This window comes from Neofelis nebulosa, chromosome 10 (assembly GCF_028018385.1).
Source record: "Neofelis nebulosa isolate mNeoNeb1 chromosome 10, mNeoNeb1.pri, whole genome shotgun sequence".
Classification (NCBI taxonomy): Eukaryota; Metazoa; Chordata; class Mammalia; order Carnivora; family Felidae; genus Neofelis; species Neofelis nebulosa.
The window spans coordinates 67,267,053-67,293,120 of NC_080791.1; the positions used below are offsets into that span (position 1 = coordinate 67,267,053).

The window sequence follows — 26,068 nt, forward strand, 5'->3', positions numbered from 1 at the left end:
TATGCAGTCAATCAATGGCGACTATGTCAGACAGGCACTGGTAAGCCCTCATATGAATTCCTTTAATCCACACAAGAATTTTTAAGTAGTTAGTATTATTACCCCTCTTACTACAGAAACTAAGAGTTCAACAGATGAAGTATCCTTGGGGTGCCTGGGTGGTTCAGTTGGTTAAGCGTTCAATTTCAGCTCAGGTCATGATGTTGCCATTCACAAGTTCAAGCCCTGTGTCAGGCTCTGTACTGAGAGCTCAGAGCCTGGATCCTGCTTGAGATTTTGTGTCTCCCTCTCTCTCTGTGCCTCCCCGGCTTGCACTCTGTCTGTCTCTCTCAAAAATAAACAAACATTAAAAAAAATCTGAAGTATCTCCTCTAAGGATACACGGCTAGCAGGTGGCAGAGTTCTGACTCAAACCCAAACCTGTGTAACTCCAGAATTCTCTCTTGCCTCCCTCTGGGGCCTTAGATCTGATACCCACCTCTTCAATCTCTTTTTTTCTTCTAATTTAACTCCATTTCCTGTTTTGTATGTTTGCCTGTTTTTCTCTTAAGACACTCCTTCTGTTACTGCAGTGCTAGGAGCCTTCCCAGTGAAGGACCCCCATTCCCCATCTCCATATCCCAAAAGTTGAAACATAAATCTGCACAGGCCCAGATCTAAAGGTCAAGGTTTCTCTGGAGTGTCTTGGATTCTGTGTCCCTCCCTCATCTGCCAAGAGAGACCACCTCCCTACCTCAAGTCCATCTCCCACGGGAGCTTCCAGCTCTGCTAGAAATGGAGTGGGCAACCCTGAAGCAACTGCTCAAAACAAGGCTAGCTCATCCTAACTCACAAGGAGAGGTCTCCAGTTTTAGAAGAAGCAAACCTGATCAGTGAGGAACACAACTCAGGAGTTTTTTAAACCCTGAAAATACTCCAAGTGCCATGCCCAGACTACTCAAGGCCTTAAGCAGCTCCACACGTGGCATTGGAACCAGCAATTACCATTTCATCTGAACAAATGGCATCCTGAAGTTCAGCCTTAGAAGAGTGACCATATTCTTTGAACTAAAAACTGGGAAGACACTTGGCCAAGAGAGAGGTTCTTTTCTGATTTGTGAATGCACTTAAAGGAAAAGTCTCCCAAGGGTCTGTAATTTATACTACATTTGGTTTTCATTCAATAAAAACTCTTCTATAAATAAAAATAGAATTACATGAAATTGAAATTGTGCTTCCCTCCAACTACCTCGTCAAAGTAGGCTTAGATCTGGGTACCTTCTTCTAAGGGAGTGAATCTCAGCATGTGATCACCTATTGTGCATACTTTAAATATAGGTTCCTGGATTCTGCTCCAAGTTGGAGGCAGTAGAATGCAGAATTCTGTCATTTCTAACGAGCTTTCTAAGAAATTCCCACTGAAATTTGAGAACCACTGTCCTAACCACTGTCCTTTCCTGGTAAAAGGAAAAAAACTCAATAAAATAAAAAAAAAAAAAACCAAACCCCCCAACATGGAAATACAAAAACCAAGCAATTCTAACAATCTCATGTGAAATGGAAGTTTTAGAATCCCCCAAATGCCTATAACTTCTCTTAAAAAACAGTCCATGCAATTACTTGCAAAAGATTGCTAGTATGTTCTAAACAGGGAAACAAAGATGAGAATAATTCCTCGAAACATAAGAACAATCTATTCCAAGATCTTAGGAAATGGGTTGTCCTTGTGCAGAAGTGCGGAAAGAGCTTTGAGGCAGAGACGTTCAGTTTTACCGGGTGCCCTCTCTAGCCAGCAGCAATAGGAGCAGACTGAAGCTGGGGGAGGAGCCAGTAACTAGCCAGGATTCTGGGCCTGGAAGCAGAGCCACAAGAGTGCTCTGTCTGTGTGGGAGGCACCCCACTTTTGTTCCGGTATTCATCCTCCTCCACACAGCTTCATACATCAGTGGAGGCTCACCACACTGCATCATCAGGGGACAGTTCTACTTAATTTAAGCCAGTCACAGACCCCATTCCCCTTTTTACCTTTGGGTTTAGGCATGTGACCAAACCCAGCCAATGAGATGGGAAGGCAACTTCTGCTGAGGGGCTTCTGGAAAGGTGTCCTCCCTACACAGGAAGAGATGTGGGAGGAGTCCACCCCTACTTGTTCTTCACATTACAGGGTCCGGCTGCGATGTCTGAAACTGTAGCAGCCATCTTGCTACTAGGCCAAGCTTGGAGCAGAACCAAGAGGTAGAGCTGGGGTCCTGGAACTTAGAGCCAGCCTGTCTCTGGGCTTCCAATTTTGTGAGATAATAATTGTCTTTATCATTTAGGACACTTTCAATTCAGTTCCTATTAAATTGCACCGACAGCATCCTAATTGCTAGAGGGAACTTTTTAAAACCCCAACTCTGAGTGTGATACATGTGAAATCAGACAGAAAATTTTTTATTGTTGTTAAGAGGTGGCACTACAATTCCTTCAAGGGTGAGAACTGCTTTGTTGGGAAAAAACATGTAGAAAATTGTCGGGGTAGGATGAGGAGTGTCAAAGATTTGAGTGTTGGCGGGAAAAGGAGTCAGATGGGGACAACTCTGCACAGTGAAGGAGAATGGAGACTTTCAGAAACTCTGGAGGAAGATGTGACAGAAATAAAAGAAGCCAACAAGAAGGCTTCAGAATGTGTCATATGACCCTTCTCCCTCTGCTATGTTCACAGATATTCACTTGAGTGGATCTCTTGTGGACACCAGTGAAGGGCTGAATTGTATATGGAGGTTGACATGGGGCCTTTGAATCATGATGGCTTACACAGTTGCAAGAGCCCAGAAGCAGAAGCACCAGGAAAATTCACAGCAGACTTGCTTTGGACTTCCCTGGACTGTGGAAATGGGGATTGGGACCAATCTCTTCCAGAGTTCAAAGATGAAGGAGGCCCCAGCTGACAACTGGGTTACAAGGACTCAGGAAATCCTGTTTGAGGAGAAGGCCAAAGGCTCAATCAAGACTTCTCTATATTGCAGCTTGACAGTAGAGGTGCAAAAATCCTAGACAGCATAGAAAGGGAAACAAGAGTAAAACCTGATCCAATGTCCAGCATCAAAGGAGTGGAGTATCTCTGCAAGGTGGAGTTGCTGAAGCTACTAAAAAGTATGGGGTCATTCCTGCAGAACCAGCAATGATTTGACTAGTAAGTGTGGGAGTGTGGGCCCAGCTGCCACTGGCTCTGGGAGAAAACATTGTTGTTGTCCTCTTGCTGTGCCCTGGCCTGGGCCATTTGCCTAGACGTTGCATCTGGGATGTAATAAGGGGTCTGCTGAGGCTGTCTAAACCTGCCCCCCACTCCCTATTCTTGCTATCTCATGGGAAGAACAGTGGAATAATTAGAAGAGACCCAAGAAGCATCTCTGGGGATGTCCGAAGACCACCAAGGGCTCAGGACCAGTACTTTCATATCTTCCTTACAACTGAAGGCCAGGTCTTGGAAAACACAAGAGACTTCAGGGAAGAAGCTCTGGCTACAGGGATCAGGCCAGGGTGGAATTTGCAATTCTTAGACTCTAGTACCTAAATAAGACCAAACATGGAAGACAAGCCTACCCAGATACTTGCTTATCTGACTGAATTATCTGAATATAGAACAGAATGGAGAAAGTGCCCAGTCAAAATGCACAAGGCAGAATCCATAACAGAACTCTTGGCTCCAGGGCACTTACCTAGAATTCCAGCTGTTGCAGACTTGGGCTTCCCTGTCTTCATGCTCACCACCAACTTACTTTAGACCCATGCTGTTGAAGGACATGAAACAATTGCTGCTTACTTACTCCTTGGTCAATACATATGCCGGTCAGAATCCTCTGTATGTCACTTCCTCCAGCACCTGCCCAGGCTGGGGGTAGGAGGGACAGTCTTGGTCCCCAGCCTCTCCTGATCATCCTGCTCTAAGTAGCCATTCATGCACTCTGACTCCTAACCTATGAAACCCACCCAGCCATCTCTCTCCTGGACCACTGTAGCAGCCTCCAGTTTGTCCCCCATTCCCTGCCCCCAACCTCTGCCACACAAATCCATAGCTACAGAAAGCTACTTGATCATGATCAATTTTCTTAAGACACAATTTGGATCAAGTTGTTGACTTGGTCTGAACATCTTCAATGCCATCCTCAGCACTTATAGAATAAAAGCTAAGTCCCTCAGTGGGATATCCAGAATCCTACAGTCTGGGCACTTTCTAGTTTCATTTCCTGTTCTATTCCCATATAAACCCACCACCCATTGTTAAGCCACACCTAAATACTTATTCTCTCATGATGCTCTGCATGTCCTGAATTTCCTATCTTTTCTCAGTCTGTTCTTTCTACTCTGAAGCCCTCCTTCCTCTCTGCACCCGTCAAAATTCTAGCCATTCTTCAAAGCTCAAGAGAAATACCATTTCCTCCATGAAGTCTTTCTAGCTGGAAGTAAATTCTAATTTCTTTCTGCCTCTTAGCACTTGTTATAATATAAATAGCCATCCCTGTCTCTCTCTGCCTATGTTCCAGTGAAGTTTTCCTTGTCTTTTTAATCTTATTTGAATGTAAACTCCTTGAGGGCAGTACTAGGTATTAAATTGCTAGCATGGTGTGTATATTTAATAAATATTTTCTGAATCTGAGCTGAACTAGAAGATGAAATTAGAAATGGAATTCTGAGGGTGCCTGGGTAGCTCAGTGGGTTAAGGGACCAACTCTTGGTTTCAGCTCAGATCATGATCTCATGGTTCATGAGTTTAAGCCCTGCATTGCGCTCTGCACTAATAGCGTGGAGCCTGTTTGGGATCCTCTCTCTCCTTCTTTCTGTGCCCCTCCCCTATTTGAATTTTCTCTCTCTCTCTCTCTCTCAAAATTAAAAAGTTAAAAGAAAAATAAATGGAATTCTGGGGTAGTTAATAGAAGAGAGAAAGAATAAGGAGACTGTCTTTGTGTTCCCTACAAAGCCAGTCTTCCCTCAAAGATAATGCCAAAAAGGAAGTTACAATGTCCCCGGGCTTGGTCACACCCCAAGGGCTCACTACTATCTCTAGCCATAATATTCAGAGGCATAGCCTTGACCTGATGAGAAGCAGACATAACAACTGTCCAAACTACAGGTCACTGGGTGTTGAGAGACTGAGGTGTTAATGTGAGAAATGGGCATCAACTCAACTCCCCATTCTCATGCCTCATGCTCAGGGCAGAGCCTTCCTGAGATGGCTCTCCTTGGAGGGGGATAGGAAGAATCAGCCATGACACTGGGATCCAGTGACCAGCACCAAAATGGATTTGGGTATGCGGAAGTTGTAGAGGTCATGATCTTCCATCCCACTCTGAACATACCCAACATCCCTTTGGCTTTCAGCTTCCCTACTGCTATTAGTGCAGCATAAAGAAGGCCCAGTTGTCAGCTGCTGGGTACTTCTTGTACTCCTGCCTCCACAGGAACCCAGCTTTTCTAGAGAACAGGGAGGGTGGTAGGCTGCCCTCCCCTCCATTTCTTAGGGAATGAATTCTCAGCAATGTTGGAATTTGCTGTGAGGCATGAAGCTTCTTCATATTGACTTGGGTTGGAAGTAAGATGAGAGGAAGTGAAAAGAGTCGGGATTTGTCCCCAGTTCCTGGCAATAGGGATCCAACATGGACACCAGGCTCAAGTATACCCTGTCTGACACTTGGGAGTTTACCATCACCACCACCATCACTACCCCCATGACCACTGCTAACACTGGTTAGGGAAAAGGAAAAACAAAAATCTTTCAACAGTCAGCTCCTACGCATGAACTTGGAGGCTTGTGCGGTAACCCTCAGACCTACCATTATCAGTGACTGATACAACGGTATCTCAAGGAAAATGCCATTCACTGCATAAGGTTGAATAGTTACCATTTAATTCCACTAAAATCCCATCAATAATCAAAGCTTTATAAGAGCTTCCCACAAATAATTATAGCTTACTATTATGGGTTGAATTGCACCATCCCAAAAGGTTGAAGTCCTAACCCCCAAGTACTGCAGAATGTGACCATATTTGGAAATAGGGTTGTTACAGATGCAATTAGTTAAGATGAGGTCATTAGGGTGGGCCCTCATCCAATGACTGGTATCCTTATAAAATAAGGAAATTTGGATACAGAGACACACACAGGGAGAGCAACATGTAGAGACACAGGGAGAAGACGGCCATCTACAAGCCACAGAGAGAGATCTGGACATATCCTTCCCTCCCAGACCACAGAAAGAACTAATCCCACAGATACCTTGATTTTGGACTTCTAGCCTCCAGAACTGTAAGACAAAATATTTCTGTTGGTTAAGCTGCTCACTCTGTGACACTTCATTATGGTAACCCTAATAAATGAATACATTTATCATCTAAAAATTCTCACTATAAATCATGGTCACTACAGTTATTCCTTAAAACAACCCAAAGTTACTTTCATTTGTCTTCATTTTTCAAATGAGGACTCTCAGGCTATAAAAGGTTAAAAAACTTGCTCAGATTATTAAGTTGCAGAGCCAAAATTTGACCTCTGCTGCCTGACTGAAACCCCTGTTCCTTTAGACACCATCCATCACTGCCTCAGACAGAGGGGATGTCCTTATGAATAATGCTACCGTATGTGCCAGGCCTGTGTGAACTTATGTCTGGTAATTTTACTGTGTGGACACGCTCAACTTACTATTGCCAACACAGTGGGCTTCCTGACATGTTACTCAGGATAGACAACACCTGGCAGCTCCCAGGTGACCACTGAGGAGCAAGGGTGGCCAACAGGCCAGTAAGGGCTGACAGTTGAAGCCCAGTTGGCAGGAGGAGACCAGAGGGTGAGGGCAATATTCATAGACCTGACAGGTTCTGTCACAGTTCTACAGAGTGAGTGGCACAGGACACTAAGAGAAGCCCATGAGGATCCAGGGTAGGCAGGAAACAGATGGGCAGTTATATGAAACTGAGCCTGGAGAGGAATAAGGACAAGACAGGGATAGAAATGCAGGATCTAAAACCCATAAAGACCAAGAAGGCTGCAATTCAAGGTCAAAGGGACCCCAGGGCTGGCCAGAAGGTGGGCTGGGGAGAGGCCACAGGAGCCCCTCAGGGAAGATTCTTCCCAAGATCAGAAGTAACTGGTCTCTGAGGCTGATTCTCGTGGGTCTGACTTTGGTGGGAACAAGGTAGAGAAGAGAAGAGGCTTCTTGCCCAACCACCAGGAAAATAACTACCTTTGTGCAAATTAAACGAAGGGGAAGCATCTCGTGCAAGGCAGCTCACCCAGTTGTAAGCTTAGAACCATCCTGGATTTCATTTGGGGCTTCTTCTGCCCCTATTGTGTCTAATTCTTCAAGGGTCATGAAAGGCCTTTAACAGCTCTGGACAGAACATACCCTCCTCATTTCTCTTCTGATTCCAGGCCCTGACTTCCTACCAGATAGTGTACCAACCGGCCCAGCCACTTCCTGAGTACTTCCTAGCCACTATCAGCCAGCCACAATTGCCTCCCCAAGTGTCTGGGGTCTCAGATATGAGCTTATGGGCTCACCAGATGGGACCAAGGCTGGCCTTCAGGAAGGTGGTGGCAGGGCACTTGCTGCTCCTCTGCTCACCCATCTTTATACCATTCTAGGATTTTAAGTGTGTATACCTACCTTTGATGGGACATGGATAAGCATTTTAAATGTCATTGGTTATATATTCTAATCAAATACATACTTTGCAAGAACAAAACTTCAGAATCTCATTTTAGGTTGAGCCTATGGAAGGCAGGGAACATATGTTCTATTTAGTCCAATTCTGATTGATTAGTGGCTGCCTGGATTCTGTGTTGAGGATTCTGAAGAAGCAGCTGGCACCAGCAAGAAAGAGTTCCATGATCAATCACTGGACAAAGATATGGATGCCACACATTTGCTAGTTCTGGCCTGTGGGTTCCCTAGTGTTTGTGACTACCCTCTGTACACATGCCCTCATCCCCACGCTTGTCAGCACCATGGAGCTGGGAGCCGAGGTAGATACCTGAGCCAGTTCAGCCTCCTTAGCATCAGAATGCAGCACAGGGACTGGCACATAGCAGGCATACTTACGTGTTGATCTGTCAGGCTTTGTGAAGAGCTTCTCAACTGGCAGATTCTAGAAATGTGCATCCTAAGCTGGGGTTCCTTTCAACCTCCTCCACACACAGGCAAACACTATAAGTAACAACATAATTCTTATAGCCCTTTGTGATAACAATTTAACAATGTCACAAGAGCCACAAAGAAATTCCTACCCTTTGACTCAGTAATAGCATCCTTGTGAAGTTGTGCTACAGAAACACTTAAAAAGATGGAGAACATCTCCATTCATGAACTTCATAAACGGGCTAAAGATGGGAGGGCTGCATAGAGGGGGGTCACTCTGCAGGCCCTCATATTCCACCCGGTTGGCATCTCCTTACTTCCCCACCCTCCCTCTCCCCTTCCCACCTCTCCACCTGAGGTGCCCTCAGGCTCCACATGCTTCCCTTACTATGATAAGGAGAAGTTCAGCTCTCCACAACTCCCTCCCAACCCCACCCCCCAACCTGCCAGGTGCTCCCCCAACACCCTCACTCCTTGCTCCATGGAAGGCAGTACAAAATGGTCATTCTTAGCCTACTTTCATTATTCCCCTCTCATATACCACAGAATATTAGACAGCTAGAAAAACAGTGAGTTTGATCTGTACATCCTGATATGATCCAAGATGTTGGTGATTTATCAGCAAATACAAAAAACAAACCAGTTGCGGGGCAATATATATAAAGTATGACATCCACATGAGGTTTAGCAGGCTACATGTCTAGCTGGTAGCAGTAACCTGTGGGGAGGAAACGGGATGTGGCGGAGAGTTGGGGGGTGGAAAAGGAAAGCATTCTCTTTGTTACTCCACATAACTGGAGTTGTTTGAACTTTACAACGAAATGTATTAATTATGTAAGTAAAAAGAAAAAAAGATGTAGGATTCCAGTATGGGAAAACCACGCCAAGCATTGCCAAGGGCCTACCTTCTTGGAGAAGCCAATTTTTACCCTCAGCGGGTTTGCTTGAGACCAGCTGCTCACTTATCTCCAACTGCTTCAAGAAGCTGAGACATGGACCCCCCTGCTGGAAGCATTGCCTGTAGAGCTGGCTTAATGCTCTTCTGTTACTGCTGGTTAACAGTCCTTCTCTCTCCATTGTGCAGAGCAGACACTCCAGACCACTCACCTGCATGCAGGGCACCAAGGTAGTCTGGAGGGCCTGGAAGACCCCTCCTTGGATGGTTCTCCTTCCTTTGGCAAGAACTGTGCTAGAAACCTGGGGTTCACCAGAACCACACGTTCCTCTTTGATGAGGAGTGGTGAGGGGGCCCTGAGTTGCTGGTGCCTTTCCTTACCTTTCTCGGCGGGATCAGTCAGTCTTAGCCAAAGCCAACCAACCAGTAGCCCTGAGTGAAAACAGGGACCTCCCAGCCTCACTTGTATCCTGTCTCCGTCAGCGCCTTCTTCTGTCCACCATGCCTCAACTCACAGGAAACAAAGAGGATGAATCAACAAACTGTGGTTGTTAACCACTTCAATGGACCAGGGAGGCATGACCTTGAATGTCTTCCCAGGTCAGACAGGAGTTTCCCTCATGAGAGAAGAAAACACCTGGCAAGTTAGTGCTGGTTGTCGGCAGGAGGCCTCTGATCCCTGCCATGTGTACCTCTCCTTAGGGCTGCTTGAATGTCCTTATGTCATGGCAGCCAGCTTTCCTAGCGGCCAGGGATCCTAACACGATCAAGCTGCATCTTTTATGACCTGGTGTTAGAAGTCACACATTGCTTCTGCCACATTCTATTCATTAGGAGCAAGTCAGTTAAGTCCAGACTCAAAAGGAAGGGAATTGGGCTCCACTTTTTGAAGAGAAAGCTATCAAACAAGTTATGGGTACATTTTAAAACCACCACAGCTATTACCTATCAAGCCTTGTGTAGGTATGAAAGACAGAAATGAGACATACAAAATCCCTGCCCTCAAGAAGCTTTTCAGCTTATCAAAGGAGACTGACGTGTTATGTAAGCTGTGGGAACACAGAGGAGGAATCTTTCTACTGGGGGAAGGGAGCCAGTGGGAGAGGAGCCTCTGAGAGGAATAGCATTTGATGTGGGCCTTGGATTGTGAGTAAGAATGTGTTAGATAATGTGAACCCCCCATTCCAGACTCCTTCCTGTATTTCAGAAGCTGAAAAGATAAAACTACATTTCCCAGCAAGATACACAAAAACAAGATTTCAAGGACAGAAGTCAGGCATGGACCAAGCTCCCATTGCTTCTGTCATTTCTGCTGACACATTTACCATGGACATGTTTGCCTTTTCTGAGACACCCATGGCCATGGCCCCAGCATTCAGACACTGGCTCATGGATGCCCAGAGAAAAAGTGGGACATCCTTGTGCCAGTGAGATTGTGGCTGGTGTGGCGAGATTCTGGGGTAGTGGCTATGTCAGTTGGTGGGTGGCTTCCTGAGGGTAGAAAATGCTCAGGCCTCCCAGAGCCTCTTCTAGAGCTGGGATACAAAGACTCAGAGCACATGGAGAGCTTCCTCAGACTTACCTTCCAGCGCCTCCTCCTCCTGGCTGCCTCAATTTCAACTCTTTTCTGTCCTTAGACAAGTGAGGAGCCACCCCTTTGCAAGTGCTCGGAAGTGATCTTACTTCGGAAAGGGCCAGGATCTTGAAGCCTTCACTGAAGCCGAGAGGGAAGCTATTTCATTTTAATAGCCAATTAATCCAGTTTCAAATCCATAAAATGCCAACAACAACAAAAATTAATATGGCCCTCTCCAGACTTTTACTGTTTCCCTTACTGAAAGCATCCACATACCCACAGGCAAAGCTGTCAGCCATATGGAGGTGTCACTGGATTCATTTTTAAGAGATAAATATGGGAATTTGAGAACATTTATAAACTCAGCAGTACTGGGAAGCCAGCTTTGTTTCACCAATGTTTGCCTGTAGTTTCGGGGCTGAGATGTGCAGGTTGTGCAGAATCATCTGCCTTCAGCCCAGAGACACTGATTTGGGCAGGGCTTTAACTGCTTATCTTCAGTCTTTAATGCATCAACATCACATGGCAGCCTCTATGGTCTCTCGCTAGCCCAGCACCACCCCCTACATACACATCAACCGAGACACTCTTTGGAAACTGACATCTCCACACTCACTAGGTAAATATTTATAGCTTAAGGAACAACAGGCTGAAAAGCACACAACAACCATGGATCCCACCCTCAGTAAGACTTGCCTGGTCAGTCTGGCTTGTAAACCTCTCTGAGTGAAGGGCAAGGTGTCCTGGGGAAGTGGCTATAAACACATATTGCTTGGCTGAGCCCCTAATGGACACCATCTTGAAACCAGAAACCTATTCTAGATTTCCTGCGTAGCCCACGAGCTTTGGATCTCCATGGGGGCACACCCTCGATGGAAGGCAAACATGAGGATGAGATGAATTTGATGTCTGAAAGATGACTTTTTTTTGAACAGCAATAAAAAAGGGGGGTCCGGAAGGAAGGAAGGAAGGAAGGAAGGAAGGAAGGGAGGAAGGGAGGGAGGGAGGGAGGGAGAAAGGAAGTGTTGATGAGGATGTGGAGAAATTAGAACATTTGTACAATGGTGCAGCTACTGTAGAAAACAATATGATGGTTTCTCCAAAAATTAAAAAAATAATTCCCATAAGATCCAACAATTGCACTTCTGGGTATATACCCAAAAGAACTGAGAGCAAGGTTTCAAAGAGATATTTGTATACCCATGTTCATAGCAACATTACTCACAATAGCCAAAAAATGGAAGCAATCCAAATGTCTATTGATAGATGAATGGGTAAACAAAATGTAGCATATATATACAATGAAATATTATTCAGCCTCAAAAAGGAAGGAAATTCAGACACATGCCACAACATGGATGAACCCTGAGGACATCATGCTAAGTGAAATAAACCAGTCAACAAAAGACAAATACTGTTTGGTTCCACTTACTTAGAGTAGTCAAATTCATAGAGACAGAAAGTAGAATGGTGGTTGCCAGGAGCTGGGGTAGGAAAGAGTGGTGATTGTAATGAGTGTAGAGTTTTAGTTTTGCAAGATGAAAAGAATTCTAAAGGTTGGTTGCACAACAATGCAAATGTACTTAACTCTACTGTAGTGAAGATGATAGATGTTGACGTTATATGTATGTTACCACAATTAAAAATTTTACAAAAAAGACCTGAAGCCAAGACTACATGGTATATTAACTAACTTGAAAATAAATTTTTAAAAAATTTACAAAAAGAAAAGCATTGTATGTGAATTGCCTTCCATACAGTGTTTGAGCTTTGCAATTTGGACCAGAAGGGGCCTATAGAATGTCTCCCCTGAGTCTGCAGAGCACTGTATACTTTAATGTAGTGTGATAACAGCTACCATTTAGGGGGCAGGGGTGCCTGTAACTGTGAGAAGTGCTTTACTTGTGATCTCTTATTTAACCCACATGAAAACCCTAGGAATTAGGTCTCATTATTAGAGATGAAACTCAGGCTTCACCAGAGTAAGTAACTTGCTTGAGGTCACAGAGCTAATACAGTATGGCCCTGGGGCCTGAACTCAGGACTAGTGGGCTCTGAGGCTTCATGCCCACCCATTATCCACTGCCTCCTCAGCACAAGTTGACTTTGCAACATCCACTTTGCTTCTCCTTCCTACCATGATTAGAATTCTGGTAAGGGCGTTTTCTGTCTTCTCCATTCCCACCAACCCTATCCCCAAGAAATGTTAAGAAATGTACAAGGATAACTTCATACCTCTTCCTCACCCTCTTCCCCAAAAGGCTCACCTAGGCCCATACACAGGACGCAGTCATGAGTGTGGTAGGTGGTGTGCTACCCCAGAAGGGAGACCATGAACTTTAGAGCCAAAGAGCTCTGGGTTGGAAGCCCAGTCCACCCCTTTGTAGATGTTTGACACTGAGCATGTGACACTCTCTCTGAGCATCCTTCATCATCTATAAAATGGGTAAGGAATGCTCCCCTCTTGGGGAGGTTTTATATATATATATATATATATATATATATATATATATATATATATATTCAATATATACTTTGAACTTCAAAGTGTATATATATATATTTTATATATATATATATATGATATATATATATATATCATATATATATATATATGTTATATATATACACTTTGAAATTCAAATCCATTGACTTGAATCTCATCTTAGCCTCTGCAAGGGACAAGATCCATTTAGAGACTTCTTCCTCCATAGATTAGAATTGTGTCATTTTCCTTAGAAGGCAAAGTGGCTACGACTGGTTTTAAATATTATTTCCTTCTTGGGGCACCTGGTTGGTAGCTCAGTTGGTTAAGCATCCAACTCTTGGTTTCAGCTCAGGTCACGATCTCATGGTTCATGGGTTCAAGACCCAAGTTGGGCTCCATGCTGACAATGTGGAGCCTGCTTAGAATTCTCTCTCTCTCCCTCCCTCTCTCTCTCTCTCACTGCCCTTCCCACATCTCTCTCCTCTCTCTCTCTCTCTCAAAATAAACTTTTTAAAAATATATTATTTTCTTCTTCTCTATTATATGTGGAAAGCTCCAAGAACTGTGCCAGCTCCATTGTGGTCACTTTGAGGACCAAGAGGCCAATGGAGGGCTAGCAAGGAACAGTCTTCCTTATTAAAGCAGAGGCTTGACCCCTCCCAGTCTTCCTACAGAAGAGTTTTGTGAGGAGTTGATCCATTCTGAGGTGTTCTGATATCAGAAACCCAACCTACAGGTCTTAAACAACCAATGCAACTTACTGATTCAAGAAATCTTAAGTTCAGAGGTAGTGTGGGCTTCTGGCATAGGTTGTTCAGAGAATCCCAATGTTTTGGGGGCTACAACTCTGCCTGTGAGTTTCTCACCTCCACCCACCCCCTGTCAATTTTTTCTAAACCGGCCTTTTCTGGAGGGGCTGCTGGCAGCTTCCAGGACTACATGCTAATTCATTCACATCTAATGGATCCATGTGGCTGTATGTCTACTCTTAAAACAACTCCAAAAATCAAGAGCATCCCAAGGCGGTAGGGATTATATTGATGATTAGGCTAATTAGAACCTATATCTGAAATCAAGAGTTGATTTGATCCTAGACTTAAACTACATTGTTGCTACACACAATGGGATGGCTACCATTTATCAGTATGGGTATGGGTGTGTTGTGGTGTGTGTGTCAGTGTATGAGTGAGGTGCCAGTGTGTGTGAGATGTGTATTTGTGTGTATGAGGGTGTGTTCTGTGTATGTAATGTGTCTGTGTGAGCATGTGTGTGAAATGTGTGTCTACAAGTGTGTGTGTGATTGTGTGTTTGTGTCAGAAATCCATGTGCCCAGAATAAGCATCCCTTCCATTTGGGGCCTTTCACTCTGACCTCTACTGCTACCACCTTGCTGGCCCCTAGGGGGCACTGTGCTTACCTTTTGACCCCATGGTCAAAGTTTGTGCAAAATCCCTTTTTGCCTAAGCACAAATGATAGATTAAAAACTTTAAAAATATCTTCACTAACAGAAAAGGAGAACAGAAAGGAAATCAATTCAAAGAGCATAAGAAACATACAGTTATTTCTGACAATGTACATTGCTGAGCCAATAACTACCTCTTTCTTTCCCCAAAGTGCAATCTGCCTTTGAGCCTTCCCAGTTCCTGCCTCGCTCTAACTGACCAGCACAACGTTATTCCCTGCTTTGCAGAACAGTCTCCTGGAGACCTGTCCCCTTGTAGCCAAGGCCAAAAATCCCATCTGTACTCACCATTTCACTCAGGGCTCTTCCTCCTCCCCCATCACTGTTCCAGGACACCCTTTGGCCTTCCCAACAGCAAGGGGCCCACAGTATAACAGCTTCATTACACTTTATATAGTAAGAATCAGCACCACCTAGACACAAATGGGGCGGGAGGTGGAGAGACTGGGTGGCTCTGTTGGTTGAACCATTGACTCTTGATTTTGGCCCGTTATGATCCTAGGGTCATGGGACCTCGTCCTGGTCTGAGCCTCAGCATGGAGCCTGCTTGAGATTCTCTCTCTCCCTCTGCCCCTGTCTCCTGCTCAGACTCTCTCTCTCTAAAATAAAAAAATAAAATAAAATAAAAATAATAATAACAACAAATAAATAAATAAATAAATAATAAACACAAATAGAAAGGTTGCCTCACACTCTCCATCAGTGCATTTTAGATTCCTACAAAGGCCTAGACGGTCCCTTCTCCCCAAACCCTAGTCCAATTCGGGTTCTGGCTGTGTGGCCTGCTGCACAGCCCCTCCCCTCACCACCACCCCACCACACCCACCGCACAATTAAGCAGAACCACAGGCCTCTGCTGCCCTCTGGTGGAACCTTGCTTACACAGCCCTGGGGTTCTGCAACAGGAACCAGGGGTCTTTTCCCCAAGTCTTACAGACTTCCCTTCAGACTTCAGACTCCAATCACTGGAACACAGCTAGTAATATTTTAACCCACCCATCACTAGCCAGATGCTCAATTATAAAATATAAGAATAAAAAAAGAGGTGGAAGGGATTTAAAACTCTCACCTCAAAGGCCTCAAGGGCCTCAAGGGCCACAGTGACTTATTCATTGACTCGTGAGTCAAATGTTTATTACACACCAACTATTTGCTAGACACTGTGCTGTCACTAAAGATACAAAAAGAAATAAAAAATGAAACTATCCCTTAAAGGAAATAAAAAGGTGCTGGAAGAGAATATAACAAGGGGAAGCTACTTGGATGAGGAAGAAGCAGCACACCAAGAACGGGATACATGGTCTGGGCCGGAGTGTCCCCAGCAGAGAGGCAAGAAGACCATTGAGAAGCCCAAAGAAGGTGACTGAGGTTGGAAGTAGCCAGAGCTGTAGTGCGGGTACAGGATACAGGCCAGGAAAAAGTCTGGACATCATTCTCAACGCAGTGGAAGTCATCTAAGAGTTGGGAAGTGGGTTTTGGAGTCCCCCCCACTCATCCAGCCATACCCCAGCTGCTCTGCAGTCTCTCTCTGGCCCCCTCTCATCCTCCCACCTCTAAATGCTAGTGTTCGTCAAGTTGGTCCTACCTCTCTTGTCTCTTTCCACACTCTCTTCTCCCTCCATCACGTCGCCCTCTTCTACAATTCTCAACAACATTCATACACAGGTTGGTGTCTCCACCTCGACCTCTCCTTCTGGCTCCAGATCCACCTATTGAATAGCCTCCTTGCTGTCTGCTTTAGATTCCTCAGACATCTGCCACCAAACATCTTAGCCTTGCACTCTTGATATAACCCCAGCCCAATCACCTTTGCTCCCAAACCCATTTCCCCTCTACATATTCCCCATCTCAGCAAATGGCACCACTCGCTGGGACTCTATAATGTAAACAAGCCTGGATATATTTTACAGGTCCCTCACCTTCTTCCCAGTCATTGCTATTTTTCCATTTTAAAATGGCAACATGCATAAGGTGGGTACATTTTGAAGGATCAGTTTTAGCTGCCTGGCCTGCTACCCAGACCCTCCCCTCACCACCCCCACACTCCCCAAGAAGCAGAACCACAGCCCTCTGCTCCCCTCTGCTGGCGCTTTTCTGTCACAGCCCTGGAGTCCAGACACAGGGACAAAGGCCCTCGTCCCCTTCCCCAAGGGCCCTTTTCAGAGTTCCCCTTTGGTCCAGAAAGGTACAAAATGAAAAGAAGGCCCCTGGGAATCAGCTATGATTCCTCCCTGTGACTTGTCTACACCCAAGCTATCAACAAACTTGTTGATTCTACTTCCTGAGTGTGTCTCAGAGTTGCCCATTTGTCCCCATCTGCACTGTCTCTCTGTAGCCTGAGCACCACCATCTCTGGCCAAGAACACTGCAGTGACCCTCTAACTGACCTCCTCACTGCAGTTTTTGTTCTCCCCCCATCTTCCCATCTCCGCATAACAGCCAGAGTGATGATGTTATACTCTGGGAAGTTGGAGCATGGCACCTTCCTCCTCCAAATCCATTTATGTCTTCCTTTTGGGTTCAGGACAAAACCAAGCTTTCCCCACAAAATCTGGCCTATCTTCCAACCCCGTCTCCCCTCTTTTTCTCCTGTGTTTACTGTGCTCACCACACTAGTCTTTTTTTTAGTGCCTTTCAAAACCACCAAGCTGATTTCTGCCCATCAACCATTGGATACATAGCCTTTACCTGGAACATTCCTGCCTCCATCTCCATGAGCTGATTATTCTTCAAATGTCAGCCTGAAGGGGCACCTGGGTGGCTCAGTCAGTTAAGTGTCCAACTTCGGCTCAGGTCATCATCTCCTTGTTCGTGAGTTCAAGCCCCACGTCAGGCTCTGGACTGACAGCTCAGAACCTGGAGCCTCCTTCAGATTCTGTGTATCCCTCTCTCTCTGCCCCTCCCCCACTCATGCTCTGTCTCTCTCTCTCTCTCTCTCTCTCCTTCAAAAATAAATAAACATTAAAAAAAATTCAGCCTAAATATCACCTCTTAACAAAATCCTATCTGTCCACTCTGTCCAAAGCATGTCCACTTATAGGTCTCCCCAATAGCAAAACATCAATCAATAAAACAGTTTAATACAAGAGAAGAAATTAATGTAACCAAAGAAAAATCAAAATGAGACTGTAATGCACAAGGGAATTTAGTGTACTATAAATGTGTAAAGGTGAGATTTCACATCACTGGGGAAAAGAAAGATGAGTAAACAAATGATGATGTCATGATAGTCAATATTTACTGAGATAAGAACAAAGCCGGGTACCTATCCCACTCCTGCCCAAATCAATTTCAGATGGATCAAATATTTAATAAAATAAACATCTAAAAATGTGGATTACCTTAGAAGTGCTAATCTAAGAAAAGGGTTTTCTAAGAAGGCTATAAAATCTAGGAGCTATAAAGGGAATAGTTGATGAATTCATCTAAGTAGCAATCTAACTTTGGTATGAAAAAAGAATGGAAAAAAAAAAAAACCACCAAAAACTTAAATCAAAAGACTAAGTTCCAAAATAGAGAAAGTATATTTATAACATATTTGTCAAAGACCTCTTTTCCTTAGCTTAAATGGAATTGATATAAATGAATATTTAAAAAAACAAAAACAAAAACGGGGCACCCGGGCGGCTCAATCGGTTGAGCGTCCAACTTCGGCTCAGGTCATGATCCTGCAGTTTGTGAGTTCGAGCCCCACATCAGGCTCTGTGCTGACAGTCGGAGCCTGGAGCCTGTTTCTGATTCTGTGTCTCCCTCTCTCTCTGCTCCTCCCTCACTTGTGCTCTCTCTCTCTCTCTTAAAAAGAAATAAACATAAAAAAATTAAAAAAAAAAAAGAACAGCTCAATAGAAAATTATGCAAAGGATAGAAATTGTAGAAAAAAAGTTTCAAAAGATGATAAACATGTGGAAGGGTGCTCTACTTCACGTATAAATTTAAAAACGCAAATCTAAAGAGTTAGAAAACATTTTTTTCTTCACTCGTCAGGCTGCTGCAAGGCTTCCCTGCTGCTGCCGGGACTGTGGGAATCAGTACCCTCGTCCACCTGTGATGGGAGGAGGTTATAAACCGATGAGGTCTTACTGCAGGTTAATGTGATAAATTCCAAAATTTTACAGGTGCATGTCCTTTCACATAGCAAAGAATTTACATATGGTTGTATGTACAAAAATGCAACCATATATAGGTACAGGAATCTTTTTGGTGGACTTTTTAGAAAAGTAAAACCCAGGGGCACCTGGGTGCCTCAATCAGTTGAGCATCTAACTCTTGATTTTGGCTCACGTCATGGTCTCACGGTTTGTAAGATCAAGCCCTGTGTCAGGCTCTGCACTGACAGTGAGGAGCCTGCTTGGGATTCTCTCTCTCCCTCTCTCTCTCTCAAAATAAACAAACATTTTTTTAAAAAAGTAAAGCCCAAAGCGTCTATTAAAAGTAAATAAATTATATGTCATCCATATGACACAATACTTTGCTGTGATTAAAAAGAAAAAGGAGATCTGGATATGTTAATGTGCTAAGAAATTAATGTAACCAAAGAAAAATCAAAATGAGACCGTAATGTACAAGGGAATTTAGTATACTATAAAGGTGTAAAGGTGAGATTTCAAATCACTGGGGAAAAGAAAGATGAGTAAACAGATGATGATGTCATGATAGTCAATATCTACGGAGATAAGAACAAAGCCAGGTTCGCTAATGGGGGGAGATTTTTAAGACATATTAAAAGAAAAAAGCATAGTGTAGAGGAAAATGATCCCTTTTGTATAAATTATAACATTGACACATATGTGAGTAAATGCATTGTTTTTTTCTAGAAGAAACCTGGGAAACTATGCTTTTTACTTTTGAGGAGATAAAATGGGATATAAAGGGAAAGAGTGAGGGGCACATGGGTAGCTCAGTATGTTGAGCATCTAACTCTTGATTTCAGCTCAGGTCATGATCTAATGGTTCATGGGATCGAGTCCCACGTCAGGCTCTGTGCTGACAGAGTGGAGCCTACTTAGGATTCTCTTTCTCCCTTTCTCTTTGCCCCTCCCCTGCTTGAGCTTGCTCTCTCTCGCTCTCTCTCACAAATACATACATACATACATACATACATACATACATACATAAAGGGAAGGAGTGAGATTCTCTCTTTTCATTTTGTATCTTTCTGGAGTAAAGTTGAAGACCTTGGAAAGTTTTACTTTGGATCTATATTATTAACAGTTTTTAAAAATTTGGCACTAAACTGTTCATTATCAAATTATGGCCTCTCAGCTCTGATTGCACCTTTCAAAATATGTTCTGTGCTAAACAACAGGATTTTTTTTTAATTTTATGTATTTATTTTGAGAGAGAGTGCAGGGGAGGAGCAGAGAGATAGGAAGGAAGAGAGAATCTCAAGCAGACTCTGCACTGTCAGTGCAGAGCTCGATGTGGGCCTCGAACTCATGAACCCTGAGATCATGGCTTGCAGTGAAGTCAGATGCTTAACCGACTGAGCCACCCAGTCGCCCCTTAATGATAGGATTCTTCAAGCATTTCTCCTTTAAAGTGAATAAGATGCAAACTTTCTCAGTTGAAGGCAATGAAGGGACATTTCTGGAGGAAGAGGCTGGCCTTCCCTTTTCCGGGACAGAGGGGTGGATATGAGGGTGCCTGCTGAAGCTTACCCCAGCCGTGGGCCCAGAGCACCATCCGTCTGTAACTCTGCAGTCTCAGCGGACAGACAACCTTTCCACAGCCCTCTCCACAAGCACTCAAGCCCCCATATGCTCCATATGTCCTAAAGGCCTCCTGCACGTGCCAGGGCCACACATCACCCACACTACCCACACCACCCACACCACCTAGGTTGATAGCCTGCATCCCCTCCTGCAATCCAGAAGGTGGCCTACTGTTTATCCAGTGACTCCAGACCAGCTCCAGCTTGGCCAAATCACCCAACTTCTCTGCTATCAAATGGCTGACCCACATTGCTATGGACTGAATTGTGTCCCCCAAGATTTATAAATTAAACCCTAACCCCCATGGGATGATATCTGGAGGTGGGGCATTTGGAAGATAATTACATTTAGATGAGGTCATGAGGGTGGGGCTCTCATGATGGAATTATTGCCTTAGAAGAAGAAACTCTAGAGAACACTATCTCTCTCCCTTTCTCCCTCTTTTCCCTCTCTGTGAGGATGCAGCCAAAAGTCATTATCTGCAAACCAGGAAAGAAGCCCTCACTAGGAAACCTAATTGACTGGCACTTGGATCTTGGACTTCCAGCCTCCAGAATTGTGAGAAATAAATGCCTTTTTTTTTTAAATTTTTTTTAACGTTTATTTATTTTTGAGACAGAGAGAGACAGAGCATGAACGGGGGAGGGTCAGAGAGAGAGGGAGACACAGAATCTGAAACAGGCTCCAGGCTCTGAGCGGTCAGCACAGAGCCCGACGCGGGGCTCGAACTCACGGGCCGCGAGATCATGACCTGAGCCGAAGTCGGCCGCTTAACCGACTGAGCCACCCAGGCGCCCCTAAATGCCTTTTGTTCAAGCCATCAAGTCTATGGTATTCTGTTATGGCGGCCTGAGCTAATACCCTCACCTTCTCTAATGAAGCTGAATCCCTTCCAAGTTTTCCCTTTTTTAAGTACACTCCTTCAGCTCTAAGGTCCCAGATAGTTTTCTTACAGCTTATAGTTACTCTTTTATCACAGTTAATAATTCTTTATATTAAACTGCCCCCATTAAAGCTGCTGTGTAGTTTCTATCTCCTGACTGGACTCAAACTCCTTCCCCAGTATTTTCTATCATTAACCTTTTTTCCTTTTTTGTTTTGTTTTGTTTTTAAGTTTCTCTATTTTGAGAGAGAGAATGCAAGCGAGGGAGGAGCAGAGAGAGAGGGGAAGAGAGAGAATCCCAAGCAGGCTCCATACTGTCAGCGCAGAGCCCAACTTGGGCCTTGAACTCATCAACCAGGAGATCACAACCTGAGCCAAAATCAGGAATCAGATGCTCAACCAACTGAGCCACCCAGGTGCCACACCTTTTTCTTTCATAACACGTATTCTCATTTGTAATTACTTTATTCTTTTGTTTACTTTTTGCCAATGTGTTTCCTGAAAAACTGTAGGACCACATCTCTCTTCTGCATCTTTTCACTGAGCATAATAGGTGCTCAGTAAAGCCTTATTGACTGAGTGGAAAGCAGTAAAGTATAGTGACTAAGAATTCAGATTCTGGAGCCATACTCTGTAGGCTGAAATCCCGACTTAGCCTCTTGATAACTATGTGACCTTGGCCAGGGTACTTACCTGTGCCTCAGTTTCCCCATCTATAAAATGGGGTAATAATCATTCCTACCTCATAGGACTTTTGTGAGGATTTAATTAGTTAATATGCATAAAGCCCTAGGAATGATTCCAGACACACAGTATATGCCATGTAAACTATGTTATGTGAGGAAAGATCAGGGGGAATAAAGACAGTCTGAAGACTGGTGGAAAGATCATCTTCAAATATCTGAAGGACTGTGATGGATAAGACCCTGTTAGACAAAACCACAACAGAAGTGCAAAATTATAGGAAAGAAGGTTGGGCTCATTATCATGTGTTTGAAATGGTTTGAGCCATCCCGGAGAGACCCATTATTCCCACGCTGTCTGGGTTTCAAAACTGAAAGTCCCACCCAGGGAAACGGCTATGTCCCAGGCAAACCAGACAATTGGTCTCTATCCCCCAACAAGGCCTGCTTCCCGAAGTAGTGAGTGCGTCTCTGTGACGGTTTTGAGCAGAAGCCAAAGAACCATGGTTCAGGGATGTTAGAGAAGTCATTCCTGCATGAGGAAGGAGCTGGAAATAGAAGCACTTTGGTCCAGATGAAAAAGCAGACTTTAGCAGAAGCCCAGGTTCAAACTCTGGCTCTGCCACTTACTAGCTGTGTGATCGTGGATTACTTAATTAATGTCCTGAGCTTCAACTCCTTGATCTGTAAAATAGGGACAATCATTCCCAGCTTGTAAGGCTGCTGTGTGAGTCAGACAGACCATGTGCAAAGTGACTTGCACAGTGCCTCCCACAATGTGAGCATTCAAGAAAGCAAAACTTTGCTTGTGGAGTTCTGAATCTAGGACTCTCTAATCCACGGCTCCCCAAACTGTGGTTCTCAAAGTGCGGCCCCTGGACCGAGGGCATCAGTACCACCTGAGAACTCATTGGAGAAGCAAATGTTCCACCCCACCCCACCCCACCCCCACTAAATCAGAAACGGGTGGAGTCCAGAAATCTAACTTTCAATTAACTCTCTAGGTGATGCTCGTTAACACTCAGAAGTTTAAAAACATCGATCCCAGGGACAGTCCTGTCTCCAAAATATGAAAATGGAAAATCTCTCCCAAACTTGAAACACTCTCCCTTTATTCCCCCACAAAATGAAGTTATTTTAAAACGAAAATAGTACTGAAATGTTGATCCTAATGTGCTTTTTTTTTTTTTTTTTTACAATTGTCTTTGTAAACAGGCCTCACAAGCAGGAGTTATCTACTGTGGGTAAATATGTCAGTATGACCTGCCCTTCATGTCATCAGCCAAAAGCACTGATAGATTGTCTAAGTTTGGTTATACTGTTTAAGCCACTACTTGATCATCATAAACTACACAGTCAAGTTGATTTTACACACTCATAGAATGAGTTAAGTGGGTAGGATAGTTGGGAAAGAATTTCTTAAGTTGTAACATACTTGTTGAGGCAGAAAGTCACCACAGGGTTAAGTAAAAAGAATTTGCACTCCAGAGCACATTAATTTTTTCTTTGCCCTAACAAGTCCCAGAGCACAGTGATGTGTTTATAACATACATAAAGATAGACAAAGAATCAGGTAAAAGTATTTTTAAACAGTTCTAAACTCATTTTATAAATAAAGATCATTTAATATACAAAACCTAAGATAATTCAGTCAAAGTAATCCATCTTTTCTCGAATTTGTAATGCTTCTCTCAACTTTTAGGAATGAATGTGAAGAGCAATCTTCGCTTTTCGAGGTTCTGAAAATATCTTCAAAATATTTATTTAAACACTTAAGCAGAAAGCTTTGTCTACACAAAGCAGTAACATGCAAATTCCATGAGTACGTTTGCTTTGGGAAACAATATCCCTTGCTGTGCTTCTGAGACTTTTATAAAGCAGTTCCAAACCTATTTATGTTCTGAGCACCTTCTAGGTTCCTCACACTAGGAAAGGGAGCATTCCAAAAGTCTTCCAACCTTCAGGAAGGGCAAAGTCAGAGGGGAGAAAAGACTACATTCAAAAACTGTATTTAAATAAACTGTGATAGACACATGGCATATACCTTTCTTCCAGACTGAATGTAGTTCAATACCAAGCTGTTTCTGGAGACAATAGGAAGCAGAGGAGGACAGTATCTTGAAGGATGTTAATGAGGAAGGCTTCCTGGAGGAGATGGGATACATGACGGATATCAAGGAATTATCAACGGTTTTGTTTTTTGTGGGTTGTTTTTTGGTTTGGTTTGGTTTGGTTTGGTTTTGGTTTTTGGCTTTTGGTCTCTTTTGTTTTGTTTTTGTTTTTTATTTTTAGGAATTATCAACTTTTAATGTCGTGATGTGTTTACTTGTCACTGGCCTTTAAAGTGTATTAATCCTGGGATGCCGGGGTGGCTCAGTTGGCTGAGCATCCAACTGCAGCTCAGGTCATGATCTCGTGATTTGTTAGTTCGAGCCCTGCATTGGGCTCTCTGCTGTCAGCACAGAGCCTACTTAAGATCCTCTGTCCCCCTCTCTCTCTACCCCTCGCTGCTCATGCTCTCTCTCTCTCAAAAATGAATTTTTAAAAAAACATTAAATTTTTTTCTAAAAAGTATTATTCCTGCTGTTAAGATTTTGCTCAATATCCTTTCTGCTTGAAACATTCTTCCCACATTCAGGCTATTCAAATTCTTCCCATTTTTAAGGCCACCTCAAATTCTTTCCTTCCTTCAACAAGAATCAATAATAAAATCCTTACAACAAGAAGGGGTCTTGTGCTCCTTATCTTTAGGGACGACCAGAAAGAGGGGAAGAGAAGAGTTTGAGAGTCTGTGTCCTACTTGAAGTGAGAAAACCCAAGGGATAAAGCATATGGTCACAGTTTCCAAAGAAGAGTCACATCAGCATTGACATCCCATTACACCTCATCTTATTTCCACATGAATCCTAGGAGACAGATGCCACTCCTCATTGCTCCGCACCGTTGACAGATTACTGTACGCATGCCATAGGGTTGTTCCGAGGATTAAATGAGTTTCAGCATGCAGAGTGCTGACACAGTAAACATTCAATGCCTGTTTATTACTATGACTTAATTCATATCAATCAAAAAGATTAATTAAGTTGCTCAGGCATCCCAGAGATACCACACACTTAGGGATATTTCCTATATTAATTTCTTGCCTTGGGAATTCCCAGATCAAGTACGTAATATCAAACATCAAACCTACCTGGCATACAGATCCATGGTTGCAAATTCTCACGTGAAACTCTCACACCCCTCTCCCAACCACCTCTGTCACACTACCACCACCATTTGCAACTTGTAAATCCAGACACCAGACTGTCATCTGTCTTGGTAGGATTTTTTTCTTTAGTTCCACCCTACCCACTGCCCCTTGTGCTGAGGGTGTAGTTTTTAAGGGCTTGCAGCATGGGCCCAAAGCCTCTAATTCTGTCTCTGTGAGCATTAAAACTCAAATCCTGGAAGTAATGGAAAACAACATCCTTCTTGCATCCACCGCTATCTGGGCAGTCTTAGTATAGGCTCAAATTCCTTTACTTTTCAAAATATTTTTTTAATGTTTATTTATTTTGAGAGAGGGAGGGAAAGAGAGAATCCTAAGCAGGCTCTGCTCTGTCAGCACAGAGATGAACTGGGGGCTTCATCCTACAAACCATGAGACCATGACCTGAGCCCAAATCAAGAGTCCAACACTTAACCGACTGAGCCACCCAGGCACCCTTATAGGCTTAAATTCCTGTTATTCAGACCATTAGATCTCTCAGCTATGCATTTACAAGGACATTTACTATGTTGTTCTTGTTGGGTTTTTAATCCAGCATATCTAGGTGTTTTACGACTGGAGGATTTTCTGGTTATTCTAATTTTCCAGAACTAAGATTCCCATCACAGTTTTTCACTGACAATCAAATTAGGGCTGTTTACCTTTATGTTCTCAGCTCTTACCTAAGGGAGCATTTCATGTAGTTTTAAATTCCTAAAAATAAGCTCATGTTTTAGAGATGAATGTTTATTGAAAACCCAGAGGAAATTATGGTGTAGATTATAAAACAACTGCCCAGGGGCACCTGGGTGGCTCAGTAGGTTGTGTCCGACTTTGGCTCAGGTCATGATCTCACGGTTCGTGAGTTTGAGCCCCCCGTCAGGCTCTGTGCTGTTATCTCAGAGCCTGGAGACTGCTTCAGATTCTGTGTCTCCCACTCTGCCCCTCCCATGCTTGCACTCTGTGTCTCTCTCGAAAATAAATAAACATTAAAAAAAAAAAAGCTTAAGAACTTTATAAATAATAAAT

At 43.7% G+C, this 26,068-nt stretch overlaps 1 long non-coding RNA gene across 3 annotated transcripts in view; it reads left to right on the plus strand.

The window, feature by feature from the left end:
- Nucleotides 1-21,522, plus strand: part of LOC131487471 (uncharacterized) — a 200,054-nt gene extending 178,532 nt beyond the window's left edge. For 2 of the 3 annotated variants that reach the window (XR_009249751.1, XR_009249753.1), the window contains one exon: nucleotides 21,341-21,522. This is a non-coding gene — a long non-coding RNA (uncharacterized LOC131487471). Of the gene's footprint in view, nucleotides 1-2,683; nucleotides 4,176-21,340 lie in introns of those variants that run through there. The other variant, XR_009249752.1, reaches the window with a different exon arrangement.
- The last annotated feature ends 4,546 nt before the right edge of the window (nucleotides 21,523-26,068 follow it).